The 27,830-nt window shown below is 30.2% G+C and overlaps 1 protein-coding gene across 2 annotated transcripts in view; it reads right to left on the bottom strand.

The window, feature by feature from the left end:
- LOC107446327 (prolactin-releasing peptide receptor) overlaps window positions 1–26,235 on the bottom strand; it is a 210,639-nt gene extending 184,404 nt beyond the window's left edge. Inside the window, exon 1 of one of the 2 annotated variants that reach the window (XM_071187661.2) lies at window positions 25,592–26,235. The gene's annotated coding sequence lies outside the window, so the exon portion shown is untranslated. The remainder of the gene's footprint in view (window positions 1–25,591) is intronic. The other variant, XM_016060944.4, reaches the window with a different exon arrangement.
- Between the last annotated feature and the right edge of the window lie 1,595 nt (window positions 26,236–27,830).

The following is a 27,830-nucleotide window of genomic DNA, read 5'->3' as shown; positions in this document are numbered from 1 at the left end:
AATTCAAAAGCCTATTTTTTCAGATATCTAACTAGATCATTCTTTAAATTAATTTTTCTGAACTCAGAAGAAGTAATTTGCACAAGAATCAGGTTTTCAATCTGTTAATTTTATTTTAGTAATAAAAGTTATTTCTACGAATTAGAGAACAAACTTACTGTTGTCTATTATTTTGCTGTTAAATGTACTTGAAAGAAATGTGTGTGAGCGTAAGAAAAATTCAAAAGAGTAGTGAATTTCTCATCTAAGATTGTAATCGGTTTCTGACCGAATCATGTCTGGCAAATATTCCCAAATCACAAAAAAAAACATTCCAGACCATTTCATATTTAGTTATTATAAATTTATGTCATTGTATAAGAGAAACTTCCGCTGTACGACTTTCCATTACAATATATACTGACTTCTAAACACAGGTAATTTAGTTTTAAACACTAGTAAATATTGTGAACTTTTGTAGATCATTGGTAAATAGTTAATAAAATCAAAACCACTTTTATACAAAATGAGATTATAGTACTACATTTGGAACCTACCATTTAGTTATTTGTTTTCATTAAAACAAATATGTGCGCTTACTTCCAATCAAACTGTCGACTTCAGAAAACTTAATTTTTTTTAAATTAATCTATGACCATACTTGTCCTTAAAAAAATCTAAACGACCTGCAGGATTTACCCTAGCATTTCTTTTCCTCTCAGAAAAATTTAACAGTTCAACATAAACAGTAATACTTAGACAATTGTGCTTAAACAAGAGCCCAAAGTTCTTAATTTCTGGGAGAAAAAAATTACTTGGAAAATAAAAAGCATTTAAAAAATTCTTAGATTAAAACCACGTTAAGAAAGTCATTCACATCTTTAATGACTTGATATTTGAAAATATTGTAATAAGTAATATTACGTCCCTTATTTCTTGCCGGTAAGGAGAATTATATTTTTAAAGCAGTATTCGAACCAGTTTACAGTACACGCCAACAAGGTCCTGAAAGCTTATGAACTCTGCACATTAAAGTTCATCGCTGTTAAATCTTTGTTTGCAAAAACTTCTTGGTTATCAACTAATTTTTTTCAAAAAGATAAGAATTGAATAGCTTAAATTCAATAGAAAGGAGTGAACTAAATAGGTAAGAAACGTGGACGCAAAGCTGCAGAATAAAACTAAAAGAGTTGGCAAAACAGAAATTAAAGAAATATTCTAGTTTCAAACCGCAAGTCCAGACCTCTACAATAAAATTAAAATGGAACCAATCACCCTTGCTATAAAAAGAAAAGATTGAATGAATAGGTCTAATTTGAAGATATTTTATTTTATAACATTCGCTGACCAGCTGACCCAATTTTGGGATTACGACTTTTAATGTTAAGCTCAGTAGCCTTATTATTTTGAACCCAATCCAGATGACAAGGAAACTCCTGGATCAGTACCCCCAGTATTGGGAGAAATTTGCCTCCGTGAAAGAATTTTTGATGGAACTAACCCGCACTTGCGTTACATGGAGAGGAAGACCACGAGAACATCCCACGATTAGTCTAACGGCAAATTGATTCTAACCCATGATCCGTCTACCACTGAGGATATTTCACATCAGCACTTTGGTCGGTGCATTGAATGATTGAATGTAGAGTTTAATGGCACAAGATCCAAATGTGGACATGCTGCGCCAAACAATGTTTTTTTAATCATGTCAAAATTAAAGTGCATACATATTTTCCATAAATCGCATTAAAAAGTGATAAAATGATATAGAAACAATCAACTGTGATATTGGATTCTAATCAGATCGAATTTAAAACACAGTAAAATTTTGAAAGATATTTAAAATAGTGTAAAAGAAAGAATATACTTCTAAAAGTGAAAGATTTCATGAATAGAATAAAACTTATATACCATTTAAAATGCCAATAGCACGTAAAAATGCAAAAATGTTTGGATGATTAGAGTCACCTAACAAATCTCCCATATATAAAATAGAACTACCAAAAAATGAAAGACGATGTCTGTTAAAACACGGGCAAATTGTTAAAATATGGTGAATCGAAAGTAAAGCATCACAAGTGTTACATTGAGGAGGTTGTTCACCAAACAACAAATGTAGATGGATCAGTCTGGTATGCCCGATTCGCAGCCGGGTAAGTTTAACATCTGCACTACGTAATCGCAACACAGGAAAGGGTTCCAAATTTGATTTACGAGCGTGCAACTTATTATTCACTTGGTTATCCCACTGTTGCTGCCATAAAGATTTTATGTAGTTTTTTATGTGTATTTTTATATCTGAGAATGGTACAGATAAATTTAAAGTAGTAGTAGCAGATCGCGCTGCTGTATCGGCTAAATCATTGCCTGGGATTCCAACATGACTTGGAACCCAGCAAAACAAAATGCCGAAACCATTCTTATGAAGATTAAGTAGCAAATGCTGTATAAAACACAAAATGGGATGAGTTTCATTCTGTGTTCGGTGCAAGTCGGATGCGGATTATTATAGACCAGCCATCACCGGGATTCGAAACCGGTTCACTTCATTGGCAGGCGAACGCTTTATCCCCTGAGCCATCGCGGCTCTAATTTTGCCTCCCACAAGAATGCATTGAATAGCCTTGAAGCAGAACGGAAGCAAAAGAGATAGAAAGACATTCTACTTTCGCAGGGTCCGAGGAGAGATCTTGTGGTGTTAATAGAACGATAGGGCTCAGGAAATTAAGGGTCTTACTTGCCTCAGAGCTATAAGGATAATATCCACGTTAAATTGAATGTAACCGTTGTTTTTATGACGAAATATTTGATCTAACAAGGCAATGAGTAAACTATACCTGACTGATATAGCACAATTTTAAGTTAAAACTATTCGTGTCAACAAGTCTTAATATCTTTTCTAGTTTCGTTTCTACCTAAACCATAGGAAAAAAGCTCCTTAAAGTATGTGATCGACTAATAGATTCAACGATACCTTGTTTTCCGCAGTTTTGTAAGTTAAATATGCACCAATGGAAATAGTGACTATAGCATGAAATTGCAGATCCCGTGTTTAATCGTAAATAAACTTAACTCCACACTTTGTCCTTAATTCACTGCAACAGCACGTATGAGTGAAACTAAAAGTTCCAATTGCTTAAAGAATTAAAATCCATTCGGGGCTTCTGAATTTTACACGTTTGTATGTTTATGTACATTCGATATTTTATCTTGTGTTCATAACTATTACAGTCCTCGCCGAGACATTAAGCGTTCCAAAAATCTCAAAATTGAAGAACAAGTGGATTCTTTTAAATATTCAAATGCTTGACTTAGCAATATTAGAAATACCAAGTTATACTTCTAATTCAGTATTAACTGCAATGAGAAATGGAATGCTTTTTCGACCTATTGAAGGATAGGTCTATTGCTTTTTCGAAAAAAAAAATATAACCATTTGCAACCATCTAAATACACAATTACCTCATATCTTACTCAAAATTCTGACACTATATGAATGTAACAGAGATAAGTGACTTATAAAGTGAGACCATCAATTGAAGATACTTTCTAACATTTACTATGATTAATCTTCACGGAGTTTTTTTCTTCAATAGTTAAATTTTACAAGACATTTGATGTCACTATAACTATTCTAACCACCTCCTATCATAAAATTAACTATGTAGGAGTCTAGAAAAAAGCATGCAACATGACAAAATTGCTTGACAGTGCAGTGTTGAACTTTCGTTTACCAATAACGGACGCAAACTCTACAATGAACAAAACTCTTTCTACCAAAATAAAAATAGATTGACTGAACAATGTTCAAGTTTCTGATCACAAAATTCATTTTTTTTCTTTGAGAATACAAAGAAAAGCGTAGTACCATTTAATTTCAATCTATGAAATCCCGTGAAATTTACCGAATTAGTTTGAATTACCGTCAATCTCTGAATTATTTGAATTGAATTTCGTCATTATATGCAGTTAGCATTTCAAAAATGAAATTACAATGTTTCAATAGTACTACAGTTCAATAAAAATTTGAAAATATACATTAGCTTCAAAAGTTTTAAACCATTATACATGTTGAGTAGAAGAAAAAATTAAGAAAATATGGTCATATAAAAGTTTACAATTAACATAATGAAATTAGGACTGAAAGCGAACATTTAATGACTCCTGTTTTAATGAAGTTAAATTCATACATAGAACGAAAATAAAATCTTGAAATTTCTATAATTTAAATAGGTCAGTTTATTAAATACTATTATAATATAATAACCGTTATTCAAATATCATAATTATTAATTACTCTTACCACCAAATAAGTAGATAAAGTTACTTAAAGACATGGAATCAAATTAAACTGATGGAATTAATCTAAAAAAATTTTATTTACAAGTTATGTCGATAACGTGTTCTTTCCTACAATTAAGAAAAGTTTTAGATATTCAATTTCTATAAAAAATAAATTTAAAGAGAGATTAAATACTTTGAGCTACTTAGTTTGATCTTTAAAACTATTTTTTTTATTTGAAAACATTTTATGAAAAAAAACTATTTTCTTAGTTATGAAGTTTTCTTTATATCATGTATTTATAATTGGCTAAGGAGCCTGCATGTCAATACTTTTAATGCTACTTGTAACGAAACTGAAAGTAAAAAAATTTGCACTCTTACTTCATTATTTTTTTAATTTGGTTTCTTTGATTTTCCTTTAAATTGACGAAAAGTCTACAAATATGCAACGAAAATATCGCATTAAGTTCTAAAAGTTACAAAAAAAAGCTTCGAAAGTTCCTGAATTTTTATAAATTTAATATATTACAGATATTCCTATCCTATTTTTAGGAACACTCGTGATAGTTGCTATTTCCTTGAAAGGAGGCATTTTTGAACACCCGACTTCAGCAAAAATTGAGTGGTTAACAACTCCAGCAACAAGAATTATCTATATCCTAAGTAGTGGTAGTAGAGGGCATGAATACCTGAGTTGTTCAAACGGAATTGTTTATCTCAAAGGGTTCTGAAGAAAAAAGTTTCAAAAAAAGGGGGAAATGAGCATTAAAATTCCGTGAACTAAGTATAATGCATTCTATTTTCAGAAAAATAGTTAAATTTTTAAATACCTGAATGCTTTAATTATTCTCATATAGAAGTACTGAATATTTTAACTTTGAAACTCTTGGTTCTTATAAGATCAAATCGGCAGTAGGCGTGGGATAAATATTTTTCAGCGAGGAAGACGCATTTTGACCCTTAAAAATAGTTGTTCAGATACCAGGCATCTGCTCATGTTCCACGCATCTGTAGTCTTTGACATCTTATAGATGTCAGTGCATTTCAAATATTTCAGCCCCATTTTTTTTTAAGAAATCTGTTTTCCATTTTATGAACTTAAAAATATATTTCCTTTTTTTTACACAACAATGGAATTAGGATGAATTACCTTGCCCAATTACGGGTAGGGAGTGCATAAGGAACTTCATCTTTTCCTCTAAAAGTCTAATAGTTATCTATCATGAAAAATAACAAATTTTGGTGCAAAATTTAAGATTTTTTGAATTTAAGTTCAGTATAAAAATTATGCCTTATTAAATTTTATACATGCATTAAAAATTTATTTGAGTTAGTTTTATATTTTTTTAAAATTATTCTATAAAAATATAAGCTCACATAATTAGGTTTAAAATTTTTGTGCTCATTTTTTGATTATTATTGCATTCAATATAGTATATCTGTATCACAAAATTTATAAAGTCTTAAGATATTAATAAAAATTCCATAACGTTTAAAAAACGAAATTTAATATAGTGGGTTTCAAGAAATTTCTGGCATATTAAGAGAATTCAATTATTTATCTAATTTTTTAAAACAAGAGTTTAAATGAATATCGAATTTGTTCAACAAATCAATTAACTTTTGGAAATTTCACGAAGATTTCCAAAGATTTGGAATTTAGAAAAAGATAAATTTATGCATGTAAAAATTTTATAGTTAATTTTGATATCTTGTTTCGTTTGAGTATTCAGTGTTAACCACTTATACAATATTTTCATAGAGTTTAAAATTATAAAATTTAAAGGAAAACGTAATACATTATATAATAATTTAATAAAAATTTTACATTTTATTCTTGCATTTTTTGAAGAAATTTAAGATTTCCCGAAGTGTGCTTTAAAATAGTTACTTTGTTTTATACTCTTAATTTTCCTGGTATTCTTTTGTTACTTTTCAAAAATCAAAACTTAGAAATGTTACTTTTAAAATATAAGTAAAAAGCTATGTATGTTTGAGAGTAATATGATAAAAAATTAACCCATTTAATTTTGGAATTCAATTTTGCCTCAAAATAAATTTGGTTAATCCAAAAGAAAAGAAATTTTAAATTTGGTTGAAACTGAACTATTTACAATTCAATATTTTGAGGAGTTTAGAAAACCTTTGAAAGATAGTTAAAGAAAAATCAAAATTTGAGATCTTGATATTATAACGATTACAACAATTGTTTGCATAAATTAAATTTCGGCTGTGTACTAAAATAATTTAAAATTTTGGCTTCCAACGTTTTACTTTAAATTTAACCTGAATTTTATAAATATATTCCAAGAATAAACATTTTTGCGCAATATAATTTTACATAGTTCTCTTTTTATAAAATATATTCAATTTAAATTTGCAACTACTCTTCATGTTCATTTTTGTAATCTAAAAATGAGACTATTTTAATCAGAGCCAATTTGCGAAGTATTCATTTTTTAATTAATCTTATTTTACTCTGAATCAAGTCAGTGTTAGTTTTTTAGCAGATATATTATGAGGTTATGGGTTAGTAATTATTCAGAGCAAAATAAGATTTAATAACATTTATTTTAACAAAATGCATTTAAAAATAATACAAATTTTATAGAACAATTGCCGCGATGAAAACATACAAAAAGTATATCTGAGTGGTTCTTTTAACTTATCTGATGCAAATAGATTTTTTTCCTCTAACAGCTTAATTTTCAAATGTACTTTCAATTTCTAAACTCCAATTGAAAATTACAATTTCCAAAGCAATTTCAACGCGTAAATCTATATTAAGTATTTTATAAAATTAAACTAAGCGTCTAAAAATAGCCCTATTGTGACTAGTTATTTTCTTCACAAATGCATTTTTAGGTTTTTTTTTAATAAAAATACTTTCTTTTTGTGTAACACGTCCAGCCCTGAAATATAAAATTAGAGTTTCGCACCAAAATGTTTACAAAATTCGACGTATATTTCGATATCTATTTTCAAGCTGTGTTCCCAGAGTAATCATAACACTTTTTAGAATAGATCTCGGAATTCCAGTACCACTGTCTGCTGTGAGCATACACGGGAAAATTACTTTTAAAAAGTATTAGGTACAACGAAATATAAATTTAATTAAAAAGTTTGAATACAAAATTTTAATGTATAAAATTTAATATAAAAATGTTAAAGTTCATTGAGATGATGAAAACTTAATAAGCAGAAACCAAATTAAATCTTAATTCAATTTTTGCATAGTAAAAAGGATTTTTAATTTGGTAATTTTCTAAAATTTCCAGATTTTATAGAACTTTTATTTTTACGTCCATAAACTAGTTTACCAATAAATTAACTTCAGACACATTTGAGAAAAATTTGTTTAAAAAATTAAAATAACTATTCATCTGTTGGAAACTCCACTAAATTAAAAATTATATTTTTTAAATGTCAAAAAATGTCTTTGTAAAATTTTAAATAAAATAGCAATTTGGGATTTAGATATACCACTTAAATATTGAGTAAAATTTTTTTTTTAGTTCAATGATGAACTAGCATATTTATATGGTATAATTCGAAAAAAAATATTTATATAAAATAAAAAACAAGTGAGATTCTTGAAATTCTTTAATCAATACTATATTTAAATTAAATATAGCTTATATTTAAATACTTGCTAAAAAATTTTATATTTTGCACCAAAAGTTTTTGGTTTAATATTAAATTATTAAAATTTCGAAAACCTTCAATGCGCACATATGGTTGACAAAAGTATTGTTTGCCAACCTAATTGAATAAATGCATATTTTAAATTGCTTGATTCATTTTACAAATAGAAAGAATGTTCTGATGTAATATTACTTTTAGAAAAAATTCAGAATTTGAGTCGTTCTTAGACTCAAAACAAGAACCTCAACACCTAGAAGCAGAAAGTTCCTAAAACTGCGACGTACGTAGCAGAACAAACGAACTCCTGCAGAACAATTTGTACCTAGAATAAGTGACAGCGTTTTCCTGCGGACCTCCCCCCCCCCTCCCCGTGTGGTGCGGTTATTCCCGAACCACAAAGAAAACATTCCCGACCATTTCATATTCAGTTATTGTAAATTTATGTCATTTTATAAGAGAAACTTCCATTATACGACTTACCATTACAATATATACTGACTTCTAAACACAGGTAATATGGTTTTAAACACTAGTAAATATTTTGAACTGTGGTAGATCATTGGTAAATAGTTCAAGAAAATCAAAGTCACTTTTATACAAAATGAGATTATAGTACTACGTTTGGAACCTACCATTTAGTTATTTGTTTTCATTAAAACAAATATGTGAGCTTACCTCCAATCAAACTGTCGACTTCAGAAAGCTTAAATTTTCCAAAATTAATCTATGGCTGTACAAAAGAATCCAAATGACCTGCTGGTTTTACCCTAGCATTTTTTTTACCTCACAAAAATATTTATGAGTTCAATATCAGAGATGCCAACTGCTCCGAACACGCCAAAATAATTAAAAAAACGGTAAATAACTAAAGTAAATTTTGCAAATATTAGACTATTTTTGCTTGCCTTTCAAAATATATTGCATTACATAAGTATTAATTTTAAAGTAGTGATAATATAAGCTTACGAATTATTTAGAAATAGTGGTGGATAAAAATCTACTAAATTGAATTTATTAAACCAAGAATCACAATTGATAAACTACCACTTTAAAATATAAATTTGCCGTCCGGAGCAAGCTGGCATCTCTGCAATATAACCAATACGTAGACAATTGTACCAAAGCAAAAGCCAGAAGTTCCTAATTTTCGTTATAGTTTTTAGGGAGAAAATAAATTACTTAGAAAATTAAAAGTATTTAAAAAATTCTTAGATTAAAACCACGTTAGGAAAGTCATTCACATCTTTAATGACTTGATATCTAAAAATATTGTAATAAGTAATATTACGTCCCTTATTTCTTGCCGGTAAGGAGAATTATATTTTTAAAGCAGTATTCGAACCAGTTTACAGTACACGCCAACAAGGTCCTGAAAGCTTATAAACTCTGCACATTAAAGTTCATCGTTCTTAAATCTTTGTTTGCAAAAACTTTTTGGTAATCAAATAATTTTTTGCAAAAAGATGGAAATTGAGTAGTTTAAATTCAATAGAAAGGAGTGAACTAAATAGGAAAGAAATATGGATGCAAACCTGCAGAATTAAACTAAAAGAGTTAGCAAAACAGAAATTGAGGAAATATTCTAGTCCAGACTTCTGCAAGAAAATTAAACTGGAACTAATCACCCTTGATAGAAAACGAAAAGATTGAATGAATAGGTCTAATTAAGATTTTTTTATTTTTATCTTATAACAGTCGTTGAACAGCTGACCCAATTTTTGGTTTACGACTTTTAATGTTCAATTCCGTAGCCTTATAATTTTGAACACACTCCAGAAGACAAAAGAATTCCTGGTTCACGTATTGGGAGAAGTTTGCCACAGTGGAGGAATTTTTGATGGAACTAGCAAGCATTTGCGTTACATGGAGAGGAAGACCACAAGAACCTCCCACGATTAGCTTGATGGCAAATTGATTCTAACCCATGATCGGTCTACCACTGAGGATATTTCACATCAGCACTGTGGTCGGTGCAAGTCGGATGCGGATTCGTATTGACCAGCCATCGCCGGGATTCGAACCCGGTTTACTTCGATGGCAGGTGAGCACTATCCCCTGAGCCATCGCTGCTCTAGTTTTGCCTCCCACAGGAATACAATGAGTAGCCTTGACGTGGGCAGCAGAAAGGAAGCAAAAGAGATAGACATTCTACTTTCGCAGGGTCCGAGGTGAAACCTTGTGGTGTTAATAGAATGATAGGGCTCAGGAAATTAGGGGTCTTACTTGTCTCTGAGCTGTAAGGATAATATCCACGTTAAATGGAATGTAACCAAATTTTTGATCTAACAACGCAATGCTTAAACTATACCAAACTGATATTGCGCAATTTTAAGTTAAAACTATTCGTAACAACTAGTCTTAATATCTTTTCTAGTTTCGTTTCTACCTTAACTATAAGAAGAAAAGTTCGTTAAAGTATGTGATCGACTAATAGATTCAATGGTACCTTGTTTTCCGCTGTTTTGTAAGTTAAATATGCAGCAATGGAAATAGTCACAATGGCTTGAATTTGCAGATCCCGTGTTCAAAGTAAATAAACTTAACTCCATACTTTGTCCTTAATTCACTGCAGCAGCACGTATGAGTGAAGCTAAAAGTTCCGAAACTGCCGGACGAATGTGAAGCATAACGAAGCAGAACGACCGTCTACCACTTCCTCATCAGGCTTCACATTTGCACAGATGCTCCTGAACTTCCATCTATCCATACCTAATACGTCGATTGCAAATCAACAATCTGGTCTATGTCTTTGTATAGACTAGTGAAAGAAAAATATTGCGATAGGATGCAAAAATAACCAAATGCTTAATGAATTAAAATCCATTTGGGGCTTCTGAATTTTACACGTTTGTATGTTTATGTGCATTCGATATTTTATTTAAATTGTTTGCTTAAGACAATTCTAATTTTAGCCGCTTATAGCACTTTTCCATTTTGATTTGAATTAAACAAAAATGGTCCCCATAATTTAATTTTCATACTTATATTAGATAGAAATACAGTAAGTTATTAAATAAGTTAATATTAAGAGTGCTCTTCCTCTAAGAACATTCAGCCAACAGTAGATCAGTACATTTTAAATTAAACCACTGGTTTATTTGATCGTATATTTCGAAAACTTCATGTGAAATTTCTAACCAAAAGTTAAATACTTGGAAGTCTTTCAATGCATGAAAAGTAAAAAAGAAATTCACTTATAAACAAGCAAGAAAAATGGCGTAAAGCAAGAAATTATGGAAGAAAAATTCAAATTATGAATTTTCCCTTTGAGTTTTGATTTTAATCTACATTGTCTTTGTTATATGCAGATGTCTCAGTTGGCTTTAACAAATATCAGGAGTGTAAACAAAAATATGGAATTCCATAGATTAGATCATTAAATTTTATAGAATAGAAATAAAACGAACAGAAGTAGATCAGAATTTAAAAATAGCTCCAAACAATTTGAATAATCTTTTTTCAAAAGATATTAAAATACTCCTGCAAAAAACTGAAATTGATATAAAATCTATTAAGAAACAGATTTAGTTTAAAGCTAGAAAATTTGGATTACTTTAATTTTGTAACAAGCAAAATGTTTTCCAATAATATGTTAAAAATTTAAATCCAGCAAGTTTTAAAATGAGCTACACATTTTTATACTATGTTTCCCACCTTCGCATGTTTTCATGCATCTTAAAACAAAAATGAGAAAGTGTTTTACTGAACATCATTTTTTCCTAACAGAACTGAAAAATTTGGATGGCTTATAATGGGTAAACAAAAGAATGCCACGAAATAGTGAGGTCTAACAAATGCAACTCATTGGCAAACAAAAATGTCACTTAACAAATCAGTAATTGACTTCAGTAAAAATTAAGAGTTTTAGTTTTGTTTCAACGTGAACCGTTAATAAAATTCTTTGACTTCTTGTGAGTCAAGGACTTACGAATATTTAGTTTGCCAAGGTATTCGATTCTTCTAAGTGCTTTGAAATCCTCATTAATATAGTCAACCCACCTTATTGTGTCGGCCTGCCTCTTGTTCGGGTTCCAATTTGTTTAAAAGGGCGGTACTTTACGTCGCACTAGAGCAGAGCTGCAGAATGGGCTCTTAGTGACGATCTTTGAAACATCTCCGAGGATGATCCGAAGACATGTCATCGCAATTTTGAACCTTTACAGTGGGGATGCCTTCCCTGCTTGGGTAGCCCGATGACCTGCAAGCGAAGTCTAGCACTTTATGGTAGAACAGTTTAACTAAGACTGATACCGTGTACCCTGGGTCCCTACGCAGGTTGATCAAGGTGGTCCTCTACCCGCTTGCTGACCACAGCCAGTGATGCTTGAATTTGGTGTTCTACTGGGAACAGTGTCTTTATGATCCGTTCTCTGCGGAATCCAATTCGTTTAAAGATTCTGGATGTTAAAAATTGGTTCAATCGGCAGATGTGTCCCGGAAATCAGATACAATTTATTGTGGTTGTTAATACCAGAGTATACAGCACGTACAGCTCATTGTATGTGTGATTTCATTTACTTTTAATATCTTTCACCCAGAATCCTCTCAACTATTTTGAAAAAAAAGCAAGTATATTTTCAGACAGTTTTGAAGGAGCCCAGGATTTTGAACCATGTATAAGCACAGGTTAGAAAAATGTTTGGCTATTTCAACTTTCAATATTTATATTTTCTAATATTAAACTAGATTTTCGAATTAAAAAATTTCGTAATTAAGAAAGTGTTGTCCGCATGTATAAATCTGAAGCCTTTAAAAGCTAATCTTAAGAGCCAGATGAAAGTTAAGCTCAAAATTGGAATAATAACATATTTAATATTTTCAAAATGTCACATCCTATCCCTTATCTAATCTCATCTAACAATATCCCTTTCGACAGGAAAATATTGTGAACGTCGAAATTAATGAATTCCAAGCACCTATAAACGTTCTTTTTCTAAGGTTAAACGTTAGAGCACCGGGTGGTTTTTCAGGGCACGGACTGGCAACCATTAGTTGCAATCCAGGACCTTACTCATTCCCACCTCAGCCCTTTAAATTTTAACTAGAGTGGGTAAACATAATTTAGATGATCTAACAGTCAAAGATTTAGCTGTAAGCGCCAGAGTTCTTCAGAGACTTAGGGTCACGGACATGCGAGCTAGCATCACAGTCCAGGACCACCCAGTTCTTTTGACACCCCGGTTCATACTGCATTGTAGTCGAAAAAACAGAAAAGTTCCGAAACTGCTGAAGTGTGAAGCTCGAAGAGGGAGCAGAACGGCCGTCTACCACTCCCAATTCAGATTCCACACTTGTTCAGTCCAGCCCATTGAACTTTTCCGTTTCATAACACGTTCATCTGTGTTTTACAACGACATCGCCACGCATTTGCCAAAAGTCTGGAATTTGTTTAGTAAATATCGGAAAATCCAAAAGTTTTAATTGTGAACGTTTATAGATTTAAAAATGCTTAAAAGTAACTCGTGCACTTGCTACTCAGTTAATTACTATCATCTTGACGATGTAAGAAACAGACATAAGCAGGCAGGCGCTTCTATTTACTGACCAATCAAAAATTGTAAGAGTAAAATACTGACTACGCATTGTTACAGCTAATCGTTCTCTAAACGGATTTTATAACTTTATATTTTTTGACCGTCGTTGAATAGTAGACCCAATTTTGGGTTTGCGACAACTATAATTCTATCCCGCAGCCTTTTAATTTTGAATTCCATTAAGAAAAGGGGATTCCTGGATCAAGTATTGGAGTACGTCCATCGCCTTAAAATATACAAGTCTATTTTAATATTTTAACTCTTATATGAGTAATTATAATTGAATTTATTAGCATAGATAAATGTCTGCACTATTAAGAGCAAATTTAAGAAAGAGAAAAAAGATTGACAGATTTAATGTCCCTCAGGGTTGTTGAATAACTTACCATATGGACACAAATTAAAGACTGCCCCTCAGAATTTTCTGAGGAAAATTGAACAGGTAGTTGATGGTAAAGTGCAAGTAAAAAAACGCATTTTTGTCTTTAGGTTTTTAATTAATTTATTCTCATTTACAAAAAAAGGCTAGTTTTTTTAAAAAAAGTGATTTTATTTCTTTTCAAGACGTCTTGATAAGAAAAATGTTCCACCGTTAAAATTTTTTTCTTCTGCAGGATTTTTACGTTGTCTAGGTTAATATTTTTAATACCAGCGATATTGCTTCTATTAACAGAATTCGTATCATTCTGTCAGATACTATAAGGTGGCATGTAATCAAGATCTATATTATTCCAATTCTAAGGTCAGATCTACTATATAATTTTTTCTAGAAGACATACTTAAAACAGATCCGACACAGTTGCAACCTAGCAGCTTGTCCCTCAATTGTCTTAAACACCAAAGCAAAACCGAAACTATGTGATATATTACAAATAGTACATAAAATATATATTATAAACTTTGCATTGAACAGTGAGCTCAGTTGATGAACAGCAAGAAAAAGTAAAGAAAAATATTTTGCTAAGAACCGATCATTACCAAATATGAATTTCAAAAATCTAAAGATAACTGCTTCCGAATTTTATTGGACCTGATGAATAAAAAAAATCTTGTAGTAGTTCGTTAATTTTTTTTATACTTAACTGTATTCACGACATTTATCACTGCTTTATATTCCTCGATTAATAAGTTTCTGATTTTGACTATTATTTCGTTAATGAAGTCACCAAAACTAAAAATATATTATAAAGCAATCTCATAATTTTACCTTTAGATTTAATATCAAGAGATTCTATGTTTTACATTTATAAAGCGAGGAATCAAAATTTACCTCAAGATTATAAAAATGTGCCAACATCTACATTTAAAATAATTATGAAATTGTAAAACAGAATTTAACTTATCACGATTACTAAATTATCGTTTTACGATTATTATATTAATTTTATTTTAAAAATTAAAGTAAAAGTTATTTCTACGAATAAACTTACTGTTGTCTATTACTTCATTGGTAAATGAACTTGAAAATTATCTTTGGAAAATAAACCCGAACCACAAAGAAAACATTCCCAACAATTTCATTTTTAGATAAAATAAGTAATTATAACTTCATAAGAGAAACTTCCATTATGCGACTTACCATTACAATATATACTGACTTCTAAACACAGGTAATTTGGTTTTAAACGCAAGCAAATATTTTGAACTTTTGTAGATCATTGATACATAACTAAAAACTATACTCAGTGGCACGACAGCCCATAGAGGGCCAAGGCCTACTGTGCCCATCTCAGTTTTCTTAACCTTGGGCTCTGGGGTGCAGGAGCAGATGTTGATAAATATTTTAGTAAAATCAAAACCACTTATACAAAATGAGATTATGGTACTACATTTGGAAGCAACCATTCATTTACTTGTATTCATTAAGACAAATATGGGCTCTGACCTCTAATTAAATTTACGACTTCTGGCCCCTTAAATTTTTTGAAATTAATCTGTGGCTATACTTTTCTCTTAAAAAAAATCCAAATGGCCAGCAGGTTTTACCCAAGCATTTTTTACCCCCACAAAAGAATTATGATGTTCTCTAATTATAATTTAAGAGCTCAATATATACTGTAACACGTAGAAAACCAAAGCAAAAGCGTGAGGTCCTTAATTTTCGTTATAGTTTTAGGGACAAAATAATTCGTTGAAAACACATTAAACACATTTAAAAAATTCTCATATCAGAACCACTTTAAGAAACCCCTTCACACCATTAATAACTTGATTTTTGAAATTATTGCAATAGGCATTATTCAGTCCCTTATTTCTTGCCGTTAAGTAGAATTAAATTTTTAAAGCAGTATTCGAGCACATTTACAGTATACGCCATCAAGTTCCTAGAAATTTGTAAAAAATCTGAACATTAGAATTCAACATTTTTAAGACTTTGTTTACAAAAACTTCTTGGTAATCAAATAGTTTATTGTAAAAGACAATAAATTAATAGTGCAAATTCTTTATGAAAGGAGTGAACTAAATGGGTAAGAAGCATGAACGCAAAGCTGCAGAATAAAACTAAAAGAATTGGCAAAACTGACATTGAAGAAATACTTTAAAAATATTCTGGTTTCAAACTGCAAGTCCAGACTTCTTCAATAAAACTAAACAGGAAACAATTTTGATTAAAAAAGAGGGATTGAATAGGTCTAATTTTAAGACTGCCTCTCGCAATAATACCATGGATAGCGTTAACGTGGGCAGCAAAAGAGAAGCAAAAAGATGGAAAGATATTCTACTTATCTATACACTGTTAGTATAAGGAAGAGAAAAATAAAAAGGGTAGAGAGATGGAAGAGCTAGAGATGGGATCCTTTGGTGCTAACAGAATGATCTGGCTTAGTAAATTAAGAGTTAACTGCCTCCAGGCTAGAAGGATAATATCCACGTTAAATCGAATACAACCGCTGTTTTTGTGACAAAACTTTCGATCTAACATCGCAATGCGTAAACTAAACCAGACTGACCTAGCTCAATTTTAAGTTAAAACTATTCGTGTCAACTAGTCTGAATTTCTTTTCTGGTTTCGTTTCTCCCTTAACCATGAAAGAAAAGTTCCTTAAAGCATAATCGACTGGTAGATTCAACTGTAGTATGTTTTCCTCTGTTTTGAAAGTTAAATATGCACCAATAAAAATAGTCACAATGGCATGAAATTGCAGATCCCGCGTTTAATCGTGAATAAACTTAGTTCCATACCTCGTCTTAAAAATCACTGCAGCTGCACATATGAGTGAAACTAAAAGTTCCGAAACTGCTGGACAAATGTGAAGCCTGACGAAGCAGCAGAACGGCAGTCCACCACTACCTCGTCAGGCTCCACATTTGCGCACATGCTCCGGACTTCCATACCTACTTCGATTACAGACCAACAATCTGGTTTATGCCATTGTATTGACTGGTGAAAGAAAACTTATTGCGATGCGATGCAAAAATCGCTAAATGCTTCAAATCCACTCCGGGCTTCTAAATTTCTGTTGATATCTTAAAAATAAAATCTTGAATACACATTAAGTTCAAAACTATTACAGTTCTCACAGAGACATTAAGCGTTCCAAAAATCTCAAAATTGAAAGACAAGTGGATTCTTTTAAATATTCAAATGCTTGACTTAGCAATATTCGTAATACCTAGTTATACTTCTAATTCAGTATTAATTGCAATGAGAAATGGAATGCTTTTTCGACCTATTGAAGGATAGGTCTATTGCTTTTTCGAAAAAAAAATATAACCATTTACAACCAGCTAAATACACAATTACCTCATATCTTACTCGAAATTCTGACACTAAATGAATGTAAAAGAGATAAGTGACTTATAAAGTTAGACCATCTATTGAAGATCCTTTCTAACATTTACTATGATTAATCTTCACGGAGTTTTTTTCTTCAATAGTTAAATTTTGCAAGACATTTGATGTTACTATAACTATTCTAACCACCACCCTATCATAAAATTAACTATGTAGGAGTCTGGAAAAAAACATGCAACATGACAAAATTGCTTGACAGTGCAGTGCTGAACTTTCGTTTACCAATAACGGACGCAAACTCTACAATAAACAAAACTCTTGCTACCAAAATAAAAATAGATTGACTAAACAATGTTCAAGTTTCTGATCTCAAAATTCATTTTGTTTCCTTGAGAAATTCGACGAAAAACGTAGTACCATTTAGTTTCAATCTAAGAAATCACGTGAAATTTACCGAATTAGTTTGAATTACCGTCTATCTATGAATTACTTGAATTGAACTTCGTCTTTATACACAGTTAGCATTTCAAAAATGAAATTACAATGTTTTCAAATTTTTATTAAACTGTAATACCTATTTAAAATATACATTAGCTTCTAAAGTTTGAAACCATTATGCATGTTGAGTAGAAAAAACAAATTAAAATAATATGGTCATTTAAAATTTTGCTATTAACATAATGAAATTAGGACTGAATGCGAACATTTAATGACTCCAGTTTTAATGAAGTTAAATACATAGATAGCACGCCAATAAAATCTTGAAATTTCTATAATTTAAATAGGTCAGTTTACTAAATACTATTATAACATAATAACTGTAATTCAAATATCATAATTATTAATTACTCTTACCACCAATTAAGTAGATAAAGTTACTTAATGACATGGAATCAAATTAAACTGAGGGAATTAATCTAACAAAATTTATTTACAAGTTATGTCGATAACGTGCTCTTTCCTACAATTAAGAAAAGGTTTATTCAAATTTTATAAAAATAAATTTAAAGAGAGATTAAATACTTTGAGCTACTTAGTTTGATCTTTAAAACTATTTTTTAATTTAAAAAAAAATTTACGAATAAAAACTATTTTCTTAGATTCAAATTTATGAAGTTTTTTTGTTAAATCATGTATTTATAATTGGTTAATGAGGATACATGGCAATACTTTTAAAGTTACTTTTAACGAAAGTAAAAGTAAAAAAATGCGTACTTTGACTTCATTTTTTTAATTTTGTTTCTTTGATTTTCCGTTAAATTAAGGAAAAGTCTACAAATATGCAACGAAAATATCGCAATAAGTTTTTAAAGTTATTAAAAAAAAACTTCGAAAATTCCTGAATTTTTATAAATTAAATTTAATACAATACACATATTCTACAGCTGACCTATTTTTCGGAACACTTGTGATAGTTGCTATTTCCTTAAAAGGAGGCATTTTTTGAACACTCTACTGCAGCAAAAATTGAGTGGTTAACAACTCCAGCAACAAGAATTATCTATATCCTAAGTAGTGGTAGTAGAGGGCGTGAATTCCTGAGTTGTTCAAACGGAATTGTTCATCTCAAAGGGTTCTGAAGAAAAAAGTTTCAAAAAAAGGGGGAAATGAACAATAAAATTCTGTGAACTAAACATTATGTATTCCATTTTGAGCAAAATAGTTAGATTTTTAAATACCTGAATGCTTTAATTATTCTCATATAGAGGTACTGAATATTTTGACTTTGAAACTCTTGGTTCTTATAAGATCAAATCAGCAGTAGGCGTGGGATAAATATTTTTCAGCGGGGAAGACTCATTTTACAACTTAAAAATAGCTGTTCAGATTACAGGCATCTGTTGTCTTTGACATCTTATTGATCTCAGTGTATTTCAAATATTTCAACCCCATTTTTGTAACTAAGAAATCAGTTTTCCATTTTATGAACTTGAAAATATATTTCCTTTTTTTAACTCAACAATGGGTTTAGAATGAATTTCCTTGCCCAATTACGGAAAGGGAGTGCATAAGGAACTTCATCTTTTCCTCTAAAAATCTAATAGTTATCTATCATGAAAAATAACAAATTTTGGCACAAAATTTAGATTTTCTGAATTTAAGTTCGTTATAAAAATTATGCCTTATTAAATTGAAATATATATGCATTAAAAATTGAGTGATTTTTATATTTTTTAAAAATTATTCTATAAAAATATAAGCTCACATAATAAGGTTTGAAATTTTTGTGCTCATTTTTTGATTATTATTGCATTCAATATAGTATATCTGTATCACAAAATTTATAAAGTCTTAAGAAATTATAAAAATTCCATAACGCTTAAAAAACGAAATTTAATATAGTGGGTTTCAAGAAATTTCTGGCATATTAAGAGAATTCAATTATTTATCTAATTTTTTAAAAAAAGAGTTGAAATGAATATCGAATTTGTTCAACAAATCAATTAACTTTTGGAAATTTCACGAAGATTACCAAAGATTTGGAATTTAGAAAAGGATAAATTTATGCATGTAAAAATTTTATAGTTAATTTTGATATCTTGTTTCGTTTGAGTATTTAGTGTTAACCACTTATACAATATTTTCATAGAGTTTAAAATTATAAATTTAAAGGAAAACGTAATACATTATATAATAATTTAATAAAAATTTTACATTTTATTCCTGCATTTTTTGAAGAAATTTAAGATTTCCCGAAGTGTGCTTTAAAATAGTTACTTTGTTTTATACTCTTAATTTTCCTGGTATTATTTTGCTACTTTTCAAAAATCAAAACTTAGAAATTTTACTTTTAAAATATGAGTAAAAAGCTATGTATGTTTGAGAGTAATGTGATAAAAAATTCACCCATTTAATTTTGGAATTCAATTTTGCCTCAAAATAAATTTGGTTAATCCAAAAGAAAAGAAATTTTAAATTTGGTTGAAACTGAACTATTTACAATTCAATATTTTGTGGAGTTTAGAAAACCTTTGAAAGATAGTTAAAGAAAAATCAAAATTTGAGATCTTGATATTATAACGAAGCAATTGTTTGCATAAATTAAATTTCGGCTGTGTACTAAAATAATTTAAAATTTTGGCTTCCAACGTTTTACTTTAAATTTAACCAGAATTTTATAAATATATTCCAAGAATAAACATTTTTACGCAATATAATTTTACATAGTTCTCTTTTTATAAAATATATTCAATTTAAATTTGCAACTACTCTTCATGTTCATTTTTGTAATCTAAAAATGTGACTATTTTAATCAGAGCCAATTTGCGAAGTATTCATTTTTTAATTAATCTTATTTTACTCTGAATCAAGTTAGTGTTAGTTTTTTAGCAGATATGTTATGAGGTTATGGGTTAAATTAATCAGAACAAAATAAGATTTAATTAAATTTATTTTAATGAAATAAATTTAAAAAAGTACAAATTTCATAAAACAATTGCCGCAATGAAAACATGAAAAAAGTATATCTGAAAACAGATTTGAAACCCAATGAAATACGTGAAAGACTACGCAAAGTATCGAAACATTTTCCGATTTTCCCATTCAAATCGGAGAAGTTTCTCAAAATCGTGCTTTTATAATTAGTTTAGGAGTAAAATGAATTTAGATACGTTCAATTAAAAGCCGTAAATTTACTAATGATGCGAATAATCCAAACATTTATTTTTACTCTGGTTTATATTTTCATCTGGTATTTTCTAGTGTATAATACATTTAAACAGTACTGATCAACTTATTTACTTTATATCAACTTATTATATAACTATTTGGTAAAGGGCATAAGCTGAGTGGTTCTTTTACTTATCTGATGCAAATAGATTTTTTCTCCTCTAACAGCTTTATTTTCAAATGTATTTTAATTTCTAAACTCCAAATGAAAATTTCAATATCCAAAGCAATTTCAGCGCGCAAATCTACATTAAGTATTTCATAAAATTAAACTAAGCGTCTATAAATAGCCCTATTATGGCTCTAATTATTTTCTTCAAAATGCATTTTTAGGTTTTTTTTTTAATAAAAATACTTTCTTTTTACTCTAGCAGCCAGCACTGAAATGTAAAATTAGAGATTCGCACCAAAACGTTTACAAAATTCGAGGTATACTTCGATATCTATTTTCAAACTGTGTTCCCACAGTAATCATAACACTTTTTAGAGTAGATCTCCAGTATCAAGTCCAGTATCACTGTCTGCGGTGAGCACACATGGGAAAATTATTTTTAAAAAGTAACTCGTTCAACGAAATATAAATATAATTAAAAAGTTTGAATGTTAAAGTTCATTGAAATAGTGAAAACTTAAAATAAGCAGAATTAATTTGGTAACTTAAAAATTCCAGATTTTATGGAACTTTTATTTTTACTTCCAGAAACTAGTTTACCAATAAATTAACTTCAGGCACATTTGATAAAAATTTGTTTAAAAAATTGAAATAAATAACTATTCATCTGTTGGAAACTCCACTAAATTAAAAATTATATTTTTTAAATGTCAAAAAATGTCTTTGTAAAATTTTAAATAAAATAACAATTTGTGATTTAGATATGCCACTTAAATATTTGAGCACAATTTTTTTTTAGTTCCATGATGAACTAGCATATTTATATGGTATAATTCGAGAAAATATATATATAAAATAAAAAACAAGTGAGATTCTTGAAATTTTTTAATTCATACAATATTTCAATTAAATAAAGCTTATATTTTAAAACTTGCAAAAAGAATTTAATATTTTGCACCAAAAGTTTTTGGTTTAATAATATTAAATTATTAAAACTGTGAAAAACTTTCAATGCACACATGGTTGGCAAAAGTATTGTTTGTCAAACTAAAATGAATAAATGCATATTTTAAACAGTTTGATTCATTTTACAAATAGAAAGAATATTCTGATGCAATATTACTTTTAGAAAAAAAATTTGTATTTAAATCGTTCTTTGACTCAAAACAAGAACCTCAACATATGTCCATTAGTTTATGTCCTCGCACATAACAGATTTATTTTAAGGAGATTTCAAAAGTTATGAATAGAAAAAAAATGTATATCAAAAGGCTTTGATAATAGGTGATATTGCCTATCCCATTAGCTTACCGGCTACAGCTAAGGAATATTAACTAAAAAACTTGACTTTAAATATTTAGAGATTGTTTGTGAAAGCAACCCGCCGAACTCTTTCTCATATTTTATAGAAAACTAGATGTCAAGGTAGACAGTACGTCCATGTCAGAATAATTATAACCTTCAAGTATTTAGAGGTTTGAAAAACTATTTTTCTGAAAATAGCATACACACATTTTACTTAGTTTACATTATTTTAATGCACACTTTTTTCACTTCTATTTTTTTTCTTTCTAACCTTTTAACCTGAATTCTTTTCGAATACCACAGGAATTCACCAAAGATCTTTTGACTATTCCAGTAACAAGAATTATCTACTTTTAATCTCTCAATGAATTTTGCAGCAGTTAAATGTTCAAAGGAAACTCCTTTCCTTCATAAAAAAATTACAATCATCAAGAGTTGAGCCGTGGTGGCTCAGAGCATAGAGCGTGAGCTTCTCAATGATGTGAATCGGGCTCGAATCCCAGAAATAGCTGATAGATTCAAATTCCACACCCGGCTTCCACCAAACACAGTGATGATGGAAAATATCATCAATTGTGCACGGATCACGAGTTAGAGTCCCCTTGCCATCGGGCTAACTGTGGGATGTTTTCATAGTTTTCTTGCCATGTAACGCGAATGCGAGTTAGATCCATCAAAAAGTGCCTCAAAGTCAAATCTCACCCAATAGTTGATCCGGGAAATAGCTGTTTATCTTATGGATTAGGTTCAAAATTACAAAGTTAAGGAGTTGAACATTGATAGTCTTAAACTCAGAATTCTGTAAGCTGCTCAAAGATGGTTTATAAAATCATCAAGAGTTTCGAAAAAGTTTAACTGGTAAAGATTACATACCATAAATTTAAAAATTTAAATATTTAATTTAAAAAAATTGGAAAGTTACAAAATTATCAAAAGGTAGCTATTTTTTTTAGACATGTTACAAACACTTGCACTTTTTCCCTAAAAATGCTGCGAAAACACAAGTAAAAAGTACTAGATTTAAAAAGTACCGAAGTACGTACTTTACTTTCATTGTAAAAAACGAAAGTAGATGTATTGCCATACATGGCAGGCAGTGCTTCGCAGGAACCAAGGTACTGCGGTATCGGTCCTCATAATTCAAACAAATTCGTAGGAATATATTTTATGAGACAAGATTTTTTAAGAGCAATTACTATCTGAACTGATTATTAAGCTTGTTTAAAAATTTGCTTCTGGAAGGAAATTCTTTGGGTTTTCAGGAATACTGCGAGTTTGCTTTTGGATACTGCCACCAAACAGTATTTTATACTCTTTCACTGACCATAAACGAGCTTCAATTTCATTAAATTTTATAATATTAAATTAAATAAATTTTAATTTTAAATTAAAATGTTCAGAAGTATCTTTGCTTCTTACACTTTGTTATGAAACTTTGTTAGATTTATATAAAAATCCAATGGCCAAAATATGCAACTCAGAGCTAACGAGGATATCAGAGTCAAGAAAGGCAGATTTCTAGTAATGTTCTAGTTTGACTTTAGTAACAATACGATTTTCATTTTAAAAAATTTAGTACTTAACTATTCAATGCTAACTGCAATCTGCGCACCATTGTGAGCAGAAATTATATTACTAAGTCGTAATGTTCCACTTCTTATCTACAAAAATGTAAGATCAAATCGCCCTTCTGGACCAGCTGCCAGGAACATGCTGAGCTGAAGTTTATGATAAATTACAACAAATAAAAAAATTTTTTCGTGCAAGAAGTTTTAATATTAATTTATTTTTAAATTAAATTTCAATCTTTATTTTCTATTATTTTTACCTCATTTTACAACGAACAATGCACTAAGATTAATAAGAGGATATAATTTAATTAACTCTTCCTACGACAAAAAAAATGTAGGAAGTTTAAAAGTTGTTTTTGGAGTATAAATTTAAGCTGCCAATTTAGAAGAGACGTAATCATATTTTAAGTTCATCCAGCTTAAATATTTCCTGCTTAAGTTGTCAACTCTTAATATAATTACAGTTTAACTGCAAGTACTCAAATTTACGAATATTAACTGTTAATACATAATTTATACAAGACTAATTAAGCAATAGAATTTTGCTAATAACAATGCTTGTTGAACCAATAAGAAAATGATTTTTAGCCGGAATTTTAAAAATTACGATTGGAGGAAAAAAGCAGATTGTCAAGGGTCTAAGTGGTTTTGATTTTCTTGATGAAGTATTCAAGTTTCTTTTACTTATCTAATTAACTTAGGTTTCAGATTTTTCTTCAGATTTAACAAGAACACATATGAATGGAAGCATTTGAGACAACCATAAAAATTATAATTTTCTTCAAAACAGAAAAATAAAACGTTGAAAAAATACTACGAAGCATGGCATGCATGATAAATTTCAAAAATCGTATTAATTACTCGATACAACTTTCAAGAGGCAGTCAAATATGCACTTTTTAAAGTCATGATAGCTTAAAGCAAGATCTGAAAAGCTTTCAAAAAACTTATGGAATTTTAAATAGAAATATTGACCTACATTTAAGTGCTGGAATGAATTTATGAAACAAGCTATTATCAAACTAAATTTTAATTCAATGGGTAAACTTTAAAATTTATTTAAAGACAAAACTTTGAATATATAAATTTAAGCAAAATGATATAGTGAGGCATTTTTAACAATATACAGTAAAACTATATATAGTATTAGAATTTCAAGTTTTTCTATAATATGAATGAATATTTAAAAGATACTTAATATTCGCAGTTTTGCATTTCAAATCTCTGAAAACTAAATTTGTAAGGGTTATAAATTTAAAATTTTTGACTTTTCTAAAATTAATCTTCATTATGTTAACAATTAAGTACAAAAATAATCTAAATTATTTAAAACTGCTCGCAAAAAAAGGCAATTGTATGTTTTTATAATAAACGTGAATGTAGACACATTAGTAATATTTTACTTTTAGAGCACAAAAAATTTTAGAAAACTTAAAAATGATCAAGATGCTTACTTTTTAAAATTTATTGATATGTTCTTAATTGCAAGGATTTTTCTGCAATAGCTTAAGAGGAATTTAAAAGCATTTGAAGGAAAAAAATAGTTTAAAGTTACAATTTCAAAACACTTCTTAAATTATGATACAATTTATGGAATTAAAGTATACTAAGATATCATTACTGTAAAAATAACTACACAGTTATTCATAAATATCTAAAACCACGAAACACACTTTGAAAAATTAAATAAAGATTATATAAATGAAAATTAAGTACATTTAGTTTTCATCAGTGACGTTTAAGATGTTTCGCTTACCTTAGCGGAAAAGAACCATTTCACAGTAAATAGTTATCAGGTGACTTCTGCAAAGTTGAAGTTCTCAGAAACATGCGAATTATGAGCTATCACTTGGAACAATTTAGAAAACTGTTGAAGCCGTGCATACAGTCAGTTCATTTATAAATGGGGAACAACAGAACCAATTTCGGTAGTTTGGAACATTTCTGGAAACATTTATTCCCAATATTGTCAAGTTCGAATCATAAAATGTGTAGCTGAAATTTCAACAGAGCAGATTTTATAGTTGTTAATCATGAGGGAACTATCAATATAACTTAAGAAAATTTGTTGCAAATTAGTATATCAGCGACATATATTTGATCGTCTACGCCTACGTTCTTTTCCTTAGCCTTCTTGCTATCAACGCTCTCCTAAAGTATGCACAATTATCTTTAAAATCACCAAATAAAGTTAAACATCAGCAAATTCATAAGCAAAAATTTTGTCATTCGAAAACTTTTGCGAAACCAAACACAAAGTGAAAGGCCCTGCCCTTTTATACTTTTTAACAACACCAATAACAATTATTTTTAAACGCAACACAATATTTTACAGGGATATGTAGGGGCCTCCCTGGCTGAGCGGTATCGCCCGCAAAACGCTCTTTTCAGCGTGGAGGGAGCAGGTTCGGATCCCAACGTATCCCTGGATGCATTATTTGTGATTGTATTGTGCTATCTGTCCTTCTACTTGACAAAGGTTTATAAGCCTTAATTGAGCACACAAATTTGCAAGTGTATGTTGTACCAATAAGCCAATAAAGGGATATATATAAGTGGCCATCCTAGCAGAGCGCTCTCGTTCCTCTAACGCTTTAGCGGACCCAAATTCCGCGGTAGCCCTGGATGTATTTTCGTGATGGTCTTTACTGATTTGTACTATCAGTCCTTCAACTTAAAAAGGATTGAAAGACATCTTTTTAATGAGCATACAAGTCTGCATATGAATGTGCAACAATAAGTTGTTGCTGCAGTTTATTTACGTCACGCTAGGCTTGGCGACGGTCTGGGAAACGGTCTGGGAAACATCACTCAGGAGGATCCGAAGACATGCCATCACAATTTCGATCATCTACAAGAGGATGGCTACCCCGCTATGGTAGCAGGACGACCTGCGCGTGGACTAATTTAACGAGGACTAATACGGCACACCCTCGGTTCCTTCTTTGACTGATCCAAGTGATCACCCACCCGCACACTGACAGCAGCCAGTAATGCTTGACTTCGGTATTCTACTGGGAACCATGCCTTAACGATGCTATCAGTCCACTGCGGGACACAACAATAAAATGATGTATGAAATGTTTACTATGTTTCAGCGGTCTTGTCCGTGAAGGGCCTTAAACGGCTTCAAGCGCTCAGATAAATTTTGAAGATGATGATAATGATGATGCGGTCTTGCCCGCCATCATCTAGGCAGCGGATTCGAATAATGGTTGTCTGTGCTCTAATTCATGAACCCTGCTATGCATTGAGCATACAAGTACGGATGTGTATCGTAAGATTAAATAAATAAAGATGATGTCTGCAAAAATTTGATTTAGAAGACAGAGATGGTCAAGAATGTGAGTTTTCGAACTATGACAAAGATAGACAGTAGCAGGTCATCTATTGGAAGTTACTGAGGAACCTCAACGTTTATTATCAAATATTATTTTAACGCAATTTTCTTTTACTTTGTTTAAACAAACCCCCATTGCGTCAACAAGCAAATATCATAAAATAACGCATGTGAAATCAGTCTAATTTGCTGTAATGAAGGTCAAGGTGACTTAGAAATCCAAAATTAGAATTCAAGCTCCAATTAAAGGAGATTGGTTCGAATACCGATGTAAAGATAGCGGATTCAAGTTTTAAGCAAAAGAAAGTGGATTATAAAAATTTATCAAATGATAGTGGTTTCAAGCACCAATTAAAGGAGAGTGGGTTCAAGTACCGATGTAAAGATAGTGGGTTCAAGTTTCAAACAAATTGCAGCCAATATAGATTTTTTACAAAAATTATCCGCAAAAAAATGACAACTAATATATTTCAGTTCACGGGCCACAAAAAAAAAGACTTCGCAGGCCGGATGCGGCTCGCTGGCTGTCGGTTGGTAACCACTGATCGAGACCCTTCAGAATATCCCAAATCTCTTGGAGCATGACGTAGTATCGTTGCAAGCTTTTATTGCAATATCTGTGTATGCAGAAAACTTTTGCACTTGCAATTTTTTA

This window comes from Parasteatoda tepidariorum, chromosome 11 (assembly GCF_982258835.1).
Source record: "Parasteatoda tepidariorum strain Cologne lab strain chromosome 11, Ptep-v5.0, whole genome shotgun sequence".
In the NCBI taxonomy this organism is placed as follows: domain Eukaryota; kingdom Metazoa; phylum Arthropoda; class Arachnida; order Araneae; family Theridiidae; genus Parasteatoda; species Parasteatoda tepidariorum.
Note: the sequence above shows the minus strand (reverse complement) of the source record. Positions and strands in the feature narration are given on the sequence as shown.